The sequence below is a fragment of the Dipodomys ordii genome, unplaced genomic scaffold (assembly GCF_000151885.1).
Source record: "Dipodomys ordii isolate 6190 unplaced genomic scaffold, Dord_2.0 Scaffold173, whole genome shotgun sequence".
In the NCBI taxonomy this organism is placed as follows: Eukaryota; Metazoa; Chordata; class Mammalia; order Rodentia; family Heteromyidae; genus Dipodomys; species Dipodomys ordii.
Window position 1 is genome coordinate 1,190,528 of NW_012267389.1, and position 14,216 is coordinate 1,204,743.

The 14,216-nt window shown below is 44.5% G+C and overlaps 1 pseudogene; it reads right to left on the reverse strand.

Moving 5' to 3' along the window:
* The window catches only part of LOC105998816, a 4,985-nt pseudogene extending 547 nt beyond the window's left edge, over positions 1–4,438 (reverse strand).
* Between the last annotated feature and the right edge of the window lie 9,778 nt (positions 4,439–14,216).

Below are 14,216 nucleotides of genomic sequence, written 5' to 3' on the forward strand. Positions count from 1 at the left end.
GTGTGACATCCTTCCGGCCCTTATGGAGCCCGTGGGCATGTCATCAAACGCCAAGACGTCTACTGCACCTTCCCCACTCCGGCCGTCTGCTCCTCGCCTGTGTCTTCAGTCCACCACACACACGCCAGCTCACGCCTGTCATCCCAGCTACTCGGGAGGCTGAGAGCTGAGGATGGCGGTTTGAAGGTTTGAAGCCAGCCTGGGCCGGAAAGTCCAGGAGACTCTTTCCAGAAGCCGGGCTGCGGCTCAGGTGGTAGAGCGCCAGCCTGGGGTGAAGACGCTCAGGGACAGCGCCCAGGCCCCGAGGCCAAGCCCCACGCCCAACAACAAAGGACAATGCAGCTGGACCCTGGGGGGTTCACTGTGACCCTCCTACCGGGGGGCTGGGATCTGAGGAGTACCGTCGGTTTCAACCATCAGAAAGCAGAAAGTGGAGCTGAAGCTCAAGAGGTACAGCACTAGCCTTGAGCAAAGAAGCTGGGGACAGTGCCCAGGACCTGAGCTCAAGCTCCAGGACTGTTCACACACACACACACAATTGCAACAGCAAATCAAAGTAAATTTGAATCTTAGTTGTTGTTGTTGTTTTGCTGGTACATATCCCAAACCATCTTTTTTTCTTCTTCTTTGAGGGAGTGGGGACTTGGGGCATCTGGTTAATCTTTGGGATTCATCTGTTTGAGCTGGGTTCAAACAGGAGTTCCTAGATTTCAACCTCCTGATTTAGTCACATGATTTTTTTTTTCTTTTTGCCAGTCGTGGGGCCTGAACTCTGGCCCTGGGTGCTGTCCCTCAGCTCTTCAGCTCAAGGCTAGTGCTCTACCACTTGAGCCACAATTCCACTTCTGGCTTTTTTCTGCTTATGTGGTACTGAGGAATTGAACCCAAGACCTCATGCATGCAAGGCAAGCGCTCTACCACTGAGCCAACTTCCCAGCCTAGTCATATGATTCTTATTCAGGTATTTTTATGATTCCCACTGTAGAGCCATTATCTCTTCCCCAGCATTGGTCTCTGCCATCAGTTTACAAATATCCATAAGTTATTAAATTGTTTGGGAAAAACCTGGGATAGGCTCCTAATTTTCTTTTAGTGATAGCACTAAAACTTTCTCATTTTTTCCATTGCTAAAAATTTCTTATGATTAAAGCATATGTAAACAGACAATGGAGGTATGGCTCAAGTAACAGCATCAGCTCCGAGTGCAAAAGGTAAGAGCTTGAGGCCCTGAGTTCAAGCTCTGTACTGGTACACATTAAAAAAGGGGGATGAAAATGGTCTGCATGGTATATTATAAAGACAAAAGCATCATTAGTGAATGTCTTCTGTGGATAGATGAATCTAGTAAATACTAAAGAAAGCATAAAGAGAGCAAGCAATACAAATTCTCCCCTCCAGGAGAAGGAATTTTTCATATATGAATTTTGTTCTTCAGCATTTTTGAGGGCTAAGGCTTAAAAAACAAGAGGAGTCACCTGTCAATTCTTTATCAGACATAAGGAGGCTCCTTTGGGTCTAAAGTGCAAAGTTTACTCAAAACCATGGATGCAGTCCACAAGACAACCTGTGCAGCAACGTCATTGGATAGATGGGGCCTATTCTACCCTCACTTGTTTGCCTGCTGTATCTATCGTTTAGTATCTCCTCTTTGTGTCATTAAACAGAAAGCAATCTTTCATATTCTGACAAAAATCTTTGTATCAGAGATATTGATCCTCTGAAACTGAGAAATGTCCTCACAGCAGATCACAAGATTAAAACCTGCTGGGAAGCTATACCTCCTAGACCAAGGTATAGTTGTTTACATGTCTAAAAGGTCATATTAACTTACTGTAAGAATAAGGACCATGTAGGTTGACTGAGATTGTTCACAAGACTGAATGGACTGTAGTAGGGAAAACACTATACCACAGTCATGGATTAAACACCTAGCTAACTGCTTTCCTGAAATCTTTTTATGTTCCAAAAACCAAAGATAATTATTTTAAACTTGTAAACATTCAAGTCAGTAATAATAGTTTTCTGGTATAAAATGAAAGCAACATAAAGAAGATAACTGCACCACTACAGTTAAAAGGTTTTATATTCTGAATTATCTTGTCTGATAAAAGTATATGCCAATACACTAAATATTCAATGAAGTCCCAAGATATAGAATATTAAAATATACTTTTTTCAGATCAACACCAGAAATATCTTTAGTTTCTGTGATACTCATTTCAACAGAGAAGTTAAAATTAATTCTAATTAAAAAAATCACAAACTCTACAGAAATCATTGAAGATGTTTCCAAACAACTCTTGAGTACATTCGGACATCAAAGTCAGGCAATTCATTTGGAAGAATACCATGAGAACCCATGAATTTTTACAGTAAGACACTGATATCTACTTTGTATTGTGAAAATATTTTGTATCTGACACAAAGGATGGACTGGCATTTTTGAAATTTAAGAAAATTAACCAAACCATTAAGACTGGAGAATTTGTACAGCTTTCCACAACTTCAAAGAGGTAGTGATAAATGCTTGTCCTTCTGGCAATATCAAATGCAGTTTTTTCCAAGTTGTTCTTCAGTCCTGGTTTGATATAATGGTTCATCAGAAGGAGAGCCAGCATATCTCTGCTATCAAGATGCAAGGGGGTTGAGAGGCCTTTAGTTTGGACATTGATATCTGCATATGATGAAGTAAGAAAGAAGCCACTCTGGTGTTATTCTACTTACAAGCACTGTGCAGGGCCGTCCAGCCATCCACAGTTATTGCATAAATATCTGCTGCTTGAGCCACCAACTCACGGACAATGTCTAAGTGTCCACTGTAGGCTTCCTGATGAAGAGGGGTATACTCACCGCCATCCCTAGTATTCACATGAGCGGCCTTTTCAGAAAGTAGTCTCCGCACTGTAGTAAGCTGAGAAAGAAAGATACACACACACACACACACACACACACACACACACACACACATACATGTATATAATTTAACTCAAAGCAAAAAGAAAATTAAACTGACTTGTGGCTTTTTTTTCTGGTCGTGGGGCCTGAACTCGGTGCCTGGGCGCTGTCCCTCAACTCTTCAGCTCAAGGCTAGTGCTCTACCACTTGAGCCACAGCGCCACTTCCAAATTTTTCTGCTTATGTGGTGCTGAGGAATTGAACCCAGGGCCTCATGCATGCAAGGCAAGCACTGTACCACTGAGCCATTTTCCTAGCCTGACTTGTAGCTTTATACTCAAGTAAAAACAAACCAACCCCCAAAATTTGTTATCAGATGACTTTAAAATAAAAACAATTTATGATTTCTGTATTTGGAGAAGAGGACAAGTAACTTCATAATGAACACGTGTTAGTTATTTTTGAATGTGATTATCTAATATCAAACCATATATTTATTTAAGGTTCAATTAGGGCTTATTTCCCAAAGTTTTGGCCAGAGAGAAATAATACAGACTATAACTATATTTAATAATTTTCATCTGCAAAAAATGGATTCATGTTTTATGAAAGGATTACTATACCAATATACATGGCATATAAAAGTTAAAAAATGAAACTTCTCTTAACAGAAGAATAAAATAAGAACAAGAAAAATTCAGGGATTAAAGGGTTCAATTCCTTTTAAATACAACTTTATAAACATGTTTTTAGGAAGTGGTTTTCATTTTGATCTATTAACCTATAGTACATTGCAGTGCACATTAAAAAGGTCCACAAAATGTAAAATGTTTTTATTTTCCTTGTAGGGATATGTGAGGCCTGGTATTTAGTGTTAACATCCTCCCTATCTTAAATGATACTTAACTAGATGATAATGATTAGCTATAACTGATTTGAAATATAAAGGATTTAAAAATACATGATAAGACAACTGCTTATGAGGTTTGTTAATTAACCTTAAATAATATTAAGATACCTTAATATGTGCTTTTTTGGTACATTGCTTCATTTGATTCTCATTAACCTGAATAAACAGGCAAATATTGTGATGGCAGCTTCAAAGACAAGAAACTAGAGGTTCAAAAATTGTGTAAGCCTAAAGATATGGTTCAAATGGGGGTTGGGGAAAAGATCTTCTAGCTATAAAACCGATGGATCTCCTACTATGTAATGGTCATTGGCTTCTTAATTTATTTTTTACTGTAATATTTTGGGCAGCCCAAAGAGGCAATTTGCTTGGATCCTTCTCCATTTTTTTCCTTGCAATTGATACCACTCTTCACTTTTTTCATCTTGTTCCTCATCTTCATCAGAATTGCCTAACCAGAGACAGTGAGTACCAGTGGGAATGGGGTGTCCATGTGTTTTCAACAGTTCAAGTTGGTTGAAGTGGTCAGAAAAGTCCAGTGAACTTTCTGCATCTGTTTTTTCATCATGATTTACTTTTTCTTTTTCCATTTTTACTATTCTAAATAAAAGATATTTTATATGCTAAGGTAGACTTCTAGAGATGAATTACATCTGCTTTATTTTGTTCATCAAGATCTGAAAACACAAATCTTTTTTATCAAAATGGCAATAGAGGTTTAATCTTCAGAGTATATAACAATCTTGCACATACAGAGTATCTAAATTCTGGTGGTTTTGTCATGATACTCATTAAATATTAAATACTAGAACTGATAAAGTATGTATGATCCTTGTGATCCAGCACTTTTTATGTTTATTTTTACACTGTTAATGGTTTAGATAAGATGGTTTTATGTTAAGAGTGATGCTTGAGGGCTGGGAAGGTGGCTCAGTGGTAGAGTGCTTACCTTGCATGCATGAGGCCCTGGGTTCGATTCCTCAGCACCACATAAGCAGAAAAAGCTGGAAGTGATGCTGTGGCTCACATGGTGGAGTGCTTGCCTTGAGCTGAAGAGCTGAGAGACAGCACCCAGGCCCAGAGTTCAGGCCCCACGACCAGAAACAAAAGCCTCTACCTCCCTATTGACCCCGTGGCTCCTCTGGGGCCCCATCTCCTTCCTGGCACCCAGCAGATCACTGCTGGCCCTGACTGCTGGGCCTGAGCTGACACTGAGAATTCACTGAGAGCTGGTGTAGGGCAAAGGGGCTCCTTGACTGTTAAGGTCCCAGACTGTGTGAGGAAAACTAAGCCGAGAAATTGATCCTTTACTAAAAACAAAGAGAGGCCATGAAGGGAGACCTTAAAACGTATTTCACACTGACTTCCGCCCTATGTCATACCCTGCCCAATTAGAACGGTGCCTGTTGTGCAACGTTGTGCATCCCACCCCGTGATCGATTGCCTCCTGCTTCAAGGGAGTCAATGCCTCACTGTGCACATTGTGCATCCTCCTGTAGCTATCTCTGTAATAAAGCTCCTGTAGCTGTCTTTGTAACATCCCCCAGCTTCAAGGATGCAGGGGCATATGACATCATGTTTCTGGAATATACAAACCCCAAGAGTAAGAATATCCACTTGCTTTGTGTGGGGACCCCAAATTTGCCCCCAATTCAAGCCAGAATGATAGGTTAGTTCAAACAGTTCCTAGCAGTCGGACTGTAACCCACAAGACACGGACATAAACATGCAACCCTTATGTGGTGTTACAATCCTGTTGGCCACCTGTGCGTGGCCAGGCTGGACCACGTGGATGTTGCCTTTAAAAACCCTAGCTTGTGGGCCATTCGGGGTTGCAGTTTCAGCTCCTGAGTCTGTGCTGCATCCCTGGCCGGTTAGCTCTCCACTTCCCCCAAAAGTCATCTTTTTACGTGAGGCTGTCTGAGTGGTGGACTCTTTTTTTCCATAACACTGGGACAAGACTGCCCTGGGGTTCCGACACTAAACTTTGCAGCAGGACCAAACAGAGGCTGGTCTGTCTTTGGCACTGAGGCTTTGGGACACTTCATCAGGGCTTCACGTTTTACAGTGTCCTGGGCAGAAGTAGCTGCAGCTACAGGCTAGGAGGAGTGGAGCACTGCAGGGGTGGGGCAGGAGCAGGAAGTGAGCGGTCCAGGGGCGGGGCTTGTGGGAGGCCAAGGGTCCTGAGGACAGTGTGCATACCTAGAGCACCATCTGGTGTGAAGCAGTGGTCACTGCACCTCTCTGGTCCTGAGATGAGGAGGATCATGTGCAGGCCTAGAGCACCATCTGGTGGGAAACATTGGTCACTGCATCCCCTGGACCTGAGAAGAGGACAGTGCACACACCGAGAGCACCATCTGGTGGGGATGAGTGGTCACTGCACCCCTCTGGTCCTGAGACGAGAAGGATCATGCACATAGCTAGAACACCATCTTGTGGGCATAAGTGGTTACTACACCCCCTGGACCTGAGAAGAGGACAGTGCACACACCTAGAGCACCATCTAGTGGTGATGAGCAGTCAATGCACCCTTCTGGTCCTGAGACGAGGAGGATCGTGTACACAGATAGAGCACCATCTGGTGGCAATCAGTCATCACTGCAACCCCTGGACCTGAGAAAAAGAGGACCTTGCACACACCTAGAGCACCATCTGGTGGGAATCAGCACTCACTGCACCCCTTGGTCTTGAGGAAATGAGGATGGCGAGCATGCCTAGAGCACCCTCTGGTGGGAAACAGCCCTCATTGCACCCCTGGTCCTGAGAAGAGGAGCAAGGTGCTCACCTGTCTAGTGTGCCCTCCGGTGGGAATCAGCCGTCACTGCACCCTAGGTCCTGAGGAGAGGACAGTGTGCATTCCTAGAGCACCCTCTGGCGGGAATCAGTGCTCTCTGTACCCTTTAGTTTTGGGGGCGGAGCAGAGCAAGAAATGAGAGGTGCAGGGGTGGGGCTTGTGGAACAGCAGAGCACAGGAGGGGTGGAGCAAGAGCGAGGAAGTGAGCAGTGCAGGGGTGGGCTTGTGGGAGGACCTGGGGTCCTGAGGAGGACAGTATGCACCCCTAGAGCACCATCCGGTGGGAATCAGTGATCACTGAACCCCTGGCTGGGAGGAGAAGAGCACAGTGTGCACACCTAGAGCGCCCTCTGGCCAGAATCAGTGCTCACTGCACCCTCAGGTTTTGTGGGCGGAGCAGAGCACGAGAGAGGTGGGCAAGAGCACAGAAGTGAGCAGCCCAGGGGCGGGGCTTGTGGACGGGCAGAGCACTAGAGGGGAGGGGCAAGAACTTGGAAGTGAGGCAGAGCTTGTGGAGGGTCAAAGGTTGAGAGGGATAGGGCAAGCGTGCAAAAGAGAGCAGATCAATGGGGGCTTGTGGAGGGGCAGAGCACCAGAAGGGAGGGGCGAGAGCTTGGAAATGAGCGGTCCAAGGGCGGGGCTTGTGGAAGAGCAGAGCACAGGAGGGGTGGGGCAAGGGAGCAGAAGTGAGAGGTCTAGGGGCGGGGCTTGTGGGAGGCCCTGGGGTCCTAGGAGGATGGTGCGCACACCTAGAGCACCATGTGGTGAGAATCAGTGGTCACTGCACCCCCTGGACCTGAGAAGAGGAGGACAGTGCACACACCCAGGGCGCCCTCTGGTGGGATTCAGTGTTCACTGCACACTCTGGTCCTGAGAAGGACCGTGCACACACCCAGAGCGCCCTCTGGTGGCAATCAGTGTTCACTGCACCCTCTGGTCCTGAGGATGGTGCACACACCTAGAGTGCCCTCTGGTGGGAATCAGAGTTCACTGCACCTTCTGGTCCTGAGAAGGACAGGGCACACACCCAGAGCACCCTCTGATGGGAATCAGTGTTCACTGCACCCTCTGGTCCTGAGGAGGACGGTGCACACACTTAGAGCGCCCTCTGGTGGGAAGCAGTGGTCACTGCACCCCCTGGTGGTGAGGACAGTGCATATACCTAGAGTGCCCTCTGGTGGGAAGCAGCCCTCATTGCACCCAGTGTCCTCCATGGACCGTGCACCTGCCTAGAGCACCTTCTGCCTAGAGCAGGAAGTGAGCAGCCCAGATGCAGGGCTTGTGGAAGAGCAGAGCACAGGAGCATTGTGGGTACATGTTAGAGTGCATGTAAGGCTCACTTAGAGTACACGTTAGGATACTTGTTAGGGTACATGTTAATGTTTACCATAAATTTTAGGGTTGAGGTACACTTTTAGGTACATAGGGTGTTAGAGCTAGAGTACATGCTGGCGTATGGATTTTGGTCAGGGTACATGTTAGGGTATGAGTATGGGCCAGAGTTAGGGTGTGTGATGGGGTATATGTTAGGGAACATTTTAGGGTACATGTATGTGTCAGGACTAGGGCCTGTGTTAGGTTACACATTTGGGGCACACATAAGGTTACCTGTATGGTTTAGACAATGTATTAGAATTTAGAGTATTTATTAGGGTATGTGCTACGTTTAGGGTACATGTTAAGTTATAGTTTGTTAGGGTACATTCAGGGTACATGTACAGTTTATAGAGTATGTGAATGGGTACTTGTTACCATATAGGTTCGTGTCCAGAGCATGTTTAGTGTATTACAGTATATTGGGAATCTGTTAGGTTTAACATATATGTTAAAGTAATGACACATATTAGGGTATGCATTAAAGTTAGGGTACTTGATAGGGGATTTGTTAGGGTTACGGTATATGTTAGAGTGTGTGTTGGGGCACATATTATGGTATGTATTAGGGTTAGCATACTTCACAGGGGATTCGTTAGGGTGAAGGTACATGTTAAGGCTATGGCACATGTTAGGGTATGTGTTAGGGAACATTGAAGGTACATGTTAGGGTGCATGTAAGGATACTTGTGTGGTTTACAGTACTTGTTAGGGGATGTTAGGGTGCATGTTAGGGTGCATGTTAGGGTACATGCTAGGGTTAAGGTACATGTTAGGACATGTTTGAGTCACATGTTAGGGTACATTTATTTTTTAGAGTACATGTCAAGGTATTTGGGGTATATGTAAAGGTCAGAGTTAGAGTATGTTAGGTACATTCAGGGTATGTGTAAGGTTACCTGTATGCTTTATAGAGTATGTGTTAGGGTATTTGTTATCATATGTGTGTCTAGAGTATGTTTAATGTGTTAGAGTATTATTGGGAAATCTGTTAGGATTAAAGTACATGTTAAAGTCAGGGCACATATTAGGGTGTACATTGGGTCACTTTCAGGTACAAGTTTGAGTGTATTTAAGGGCATTTGCATGGTTTTGAATAAGTGTTAAGATTCTTGTTAGGGTATGAGTTAGTGTTTAGAATACATGTTAGTAAACAGGGTATGTTTTGTGCACATGTTAGGGTACATGTATGACTTGAAGTACATGTTAGAGTACTTGTTAGGATACATGTAAATGTTTAGAGTGTGTGTTAGAGTATGTGTTTGGGTATGTGTTAAGGTTACAGTTATGGTTTGGGATAGGCAACATGTTAGGAAGTATGTTGGGATAAGTTTAGGGTACCTGTTAGGGTATATGTAAGCTTTAGAGTACATAATAATGGTTAGGGTCTGTGTTAACCAATAGGGTGCATGTTAGAGTATTTGTTAGGGTTTGGCTTAGTGTTAAGGTATGTATTAGGGTATGTTTGGGGTACATGCTAGTCTACCTATAAGAGTACCTGCCTGTATTAGAGTGCATGTAAGAGTCGTTGTTACCACACATTTTAGTGTTTAGAGTATATGTTATGGCATGTGTTTGAGTTAGAATGAAGTTTATGGTATATGTCAGGGTTCGTGTTAGAGTTAGGGTATGTGTTAGGGTTAAGGTATATATTATAGTGTATATTAGGGTTATGGTTTGGGTTAAGGGCAAGTGTTTGGGTATGTGGTAAGGTGAATTCGAGGTAGATGATAGGGTGTATGTAAATGTACCTGTATGGTTTACAGTACTTGTTAGGGTACTTGATAGAATGTAACACTGTTTACTATATTTGTTAGGGTACTTGTTAGGGTATGTGTTACAGTTTAGGGTTTTAGAGTAAAGGTATGTGTTAGGATAACTGATAGGGTACATGTTGGAGCATGTGCTAGGGTATGGGTTAGGGTTGTGGGTTAGGGTCAGAGTCAGGGTCATTGTCAGTGTTAGGATTATAGGTTAAGGTTATCGATCTGGTGAGGTTAGGGCTAGCATTTGGATTATGGGACTAGGTCAGGCTTAAGGTCAGGAAAGGGTGTAGGGAATATGGTAGACAAAGGGTGATGTTGGGGATGCACTTGAGGAAATGTTAGAATAAGGATCTAGAAAAGGTTTAGGGTTAGGGAATGTGTGAGGAAGAACTCTGTGGGATGGGTTGGGGATATGGTATGGATATGGAGTAGTCTTCAAAGTTGATTATGGAACAGGTGAGGATTAGTGAACTTGTTAGGGTTAGGATTGCAGAAATTGTTAGTTGTGTAGTTATGTATGGATTGGGGTTAGTAGATGGTTTAGAGTGAGACATAAGATTGGTGAGTAGCTTGGGGTACATATTAGGGTATGAGTTTGGGTTAGGGCACATGCTAGGATGTGAGTATGAGTCAGAATTAGGGTGTATGGTGGGGTACATGTTAGGGAACACGTTAAGATAGTGTTTGGGTTTAAGGTGCATGTTAGGGTGTTAGGTTTTGGCATACATGTTAGGGCATGCATTGGGGTAGGTTTGGGATACATGTTACAGGGCATGTGAGGATATTGCTATGATTTAGAGTACATGTTAGCGTAGGAAATTATAGGGTTAAGGTACCTGTTAGGGTTAAGGCATGTTAGAGTATTTGTTAGGGTGCATTTGGGGTACACATTAGGGTGCATGTAAGGTTTGTTTTGAGTAATGTTAGGGTGCTTGTTAAGATACATGTTAATGTTGAAATTATATTTTAAGGTTAGAGCACATTTTAAGGTACATGATAAAATATGTATTAGTTATGGTACATGTCAAGGTATGGGTTATGGTTAGGTTACAAATTAGGGGGTTAGTATGGGCCAGAGATAGGGTATGTATATATGTTAGAGAACATGTCAGGATACATGTTAGGATCACGGCAAGTTATAGGCTACTGTTATGCCATACATTTGGAGTACATGTTAGGCACATATATCATTTAGAGTATGTGTTCATAGTTAGGCTACATATCAAGATATGTGCTAATGTTAATGGTTCATGTTAGGATATGGGGTATGTGTTAGGTTTAGGACATGTTTTAGGTATGTGTTAGGTTTAGGACATGTTTTAGGGTATAAGGTTTATGGTTTTGTTAATGTTAACACATGTGTTAGGGAATATGTTAGATTACATTTGGGGTTAGAGTGCTTGTAAGGGTACCTGCATGATTTTGAGTATGTTCTAGGGAACTAATTAGGATATGGGTTTAGATGATGTGTTAGGATTAGGGTACATGGGTAGGGTATGTGTTATGGTTAGGCATGTATTAGGGCATTACTTAGGGTTGGAGTTTCAGTTATTGTTAGGGTTCATTTGGGTACATGTTAGGGTACATGTGAGGGTATCTGTATGTGTTAGGTACTTGTTATTCTATGTATTAGTGGTTAAGGTACACATTAGTATAAATGTTGGCATTTGCCTTAGGGCATGTGTAAGGTTATTAAGGTTTGGGTTAGTTTTTGTGTTGAGGTATGAGTTAGGGTACATGTAAGAATAACTATGGGTTACAGTACATTTTGTTAATATATCTGGTATGTATTGGGGTATGTGTTAGGATATATGTCAGGGTATGTGTTGGGGTACGTGTTAGGGTATATGTTGGAGTTAGGATAATTGATAAGGGATTTGTTGGTGTTATGGTCTGGGTTAGGGTTAGAGCACACATTAGGGTATGTTACAGAATGTGTTAGTGTTAGGGTACTCGATTGAGGTAGGGTTAGGGTTACTGTTAGGGTTAGAGCACATGTTAGGATATGTGCTATGGTACATTGGGGGTACCCATTGGGGCACATGTAAGGGTACCTGTGTAGATTAGAATATTTGTTAGGGTATATTAGGGTGTATACTAGGGTATATCTTAGGGTTAAGGAACATGTTAGGGTATGTTGGAGGTACATGTTAGAGTACGTGCATGGACACATGTATTTATTAGAGTATGGGTTAGGATGCTTGTTAGAGCTAGTGGCTAGGGTACATGTTAGGGTATATGTTAAGGTCAGGATTAGGGTTTTGGCTAGAGTATGTTAGGGTACATTCAGAGTACATGTAAAGGTTACCTGTATGAGTTATAGAGTATATGTTAGGGTTCTTATTACCATATGTGTTAGCGTCTAGAGCACATTTAGTGTGTTAGAGTGAAAATACTATTGGGAAATCTGTTACAGTTAAGGTACATGTTAAAGCTAGGACACATATTAGGGTGTATATTAGTTTACTCTGGGGTACATGTTACAGTGCATGTAAGGGTTCTTGTATGGTTTTGAGTATTGCTAGAGTACTTGTTAGGATATGAATAAGTGTTTTGAGCACATACTAGGATACAGGGTATATTTGGCACATGTTAGGGTGAATATACTGGTACATGTATGACTTATAGTACAGGATAGAGTACTTGTTAGGAGACACATTAGTGTGTTAGATTTAGGGAACATGTTTGGGCATGTCTCAGGGTTATGGTTATGATTTCATTTAGGCAACATGTTAGGATGTACGTTGGCATAAGTTTAGGGTACTTGTTAGAGTATATGTAAGGTTTACAGTATATGACAGGGTTAGGGTACATGTTATAATATCTTTTAATTTTTATCTTTGGTTAGGGTATACATTAGAGTGTTTGGGGTACAGGCTAGGGTATATGTAAGAGTAACTGTATGGTTCAAAGTTCACATAAGAGTTCCTGCTATGATACATGTTAGTGTTTAGAGTGTATGTTATGGTACGTATTAGGGTAAGGTAAAATTTATAGTACATGGCAGGGTTTGTGTTACAGTTAGGGTATGTTTTATGGTTTAGGTATGTGTTGTGGTATATATTAAGGGTACATGTTAGGGTATGTATTATGAAAGATGTTGGTGTTCAGGTGCCTCAGCACTCAGGCCCATTGCGGGAACACTCAACCACTGTGGGGATACTCAGCATGCAGGATCACTGTGGGGACACTCAGCACTCAGGCCCTCCATGGGGACACTCAGCCATTGGGGACATTCAGCATGCAGGCTCACTGTGGGGATGCTCAGCACTCAGCTACCATGGGGACACTCAGCACTCAGGCCCTCCGTGGGAACACTCAGCCACCACAGGGACACTCAGCACTCAGGCACACTGTGGGGACACTCAGCACTCAGCCACCATGGGGACAGCACTCAGGCCCACTGTGGGGACACTCAGCACTCAGGCACACTGTGGGGACACTCAGCACTCAGCCACCATGGGAACAGCACTCAGGCCCTCTGTGGGGACACTCAGCAGTCAGGCCCTCCGTGGGGACACTCAGCACTCAGGCCCTCCGTGGGGACACTCAGCAGTCAGGCCCTCCGTGGGGACACTCAGCACTCAGGCCCTCCGTGGGGACACTCAGCACCTCCCCTCCACATATCCAGCAGCTGTCACCTGGGAGGAATCCTGGGCAGCCAGAGGCACAGGGTTGGGTCCCCAGCACATGCCACATGCCAGCCACCTGCTGTACCCACTCTCAGCCTCTGCTGCTCTTTGTGCAGACACTGACTCCAGACCTCAGGCCACGGAAGATGACCCAGGAATATTAATGGAACCCCAGAAAGACCCTGACCTCCAGGAGACCCTGACCCCAGGCCTAGGAGACTCTGTCCCCCAGGAGACCCTGTCTTCTAGGAGACCCTCACCCCAAGAGACCTTGACCCTCAGGTCTAGAAGATCTGAACCCCAGGAGACCCTGTTCCCTAAGTCTAGGAGACATCTCTGCCACCGCCTTTGATCTCAGCCCCTGCTCGGTCCCTTGTCCTTAAGGTCTGACCACCCCATGGCCACTCATCCCTGTCCCTAAATGCCCCTGGGCTCAGAGGAGGGGATCCTGCCCCCTTCTACCATCCCCTGTCCACCTGACCCCGTCCACCTGAACCCTCCTCCACCTGACCCCTCCACCTGACCCCTCCACCTGACCCCTCCTCCACCTGAACCCTCCTCTATCTGACTCCTCCACCTGAGCCCTCCTCCACCTGATCTCTCCTCCACCTGACCCCCTCCTCCATCTGACTCCTTCACCTGAGCCCTCCTCCACCTGACCTCCTCCATCTGACTCCTCCTCCATTTGACTCCTCCTCCATCTGACTCCTCCACCTGAGCCCTCCTCCACCTGATCTCTCCTCCACCTGACCCCCTCCTCCATCTGACTCCTCCACCTGATCTCTCCTCCACCTGACCCCCTCCTCCATCTGACTCCTCCACCTGAGCCCTCCTCCACCTGA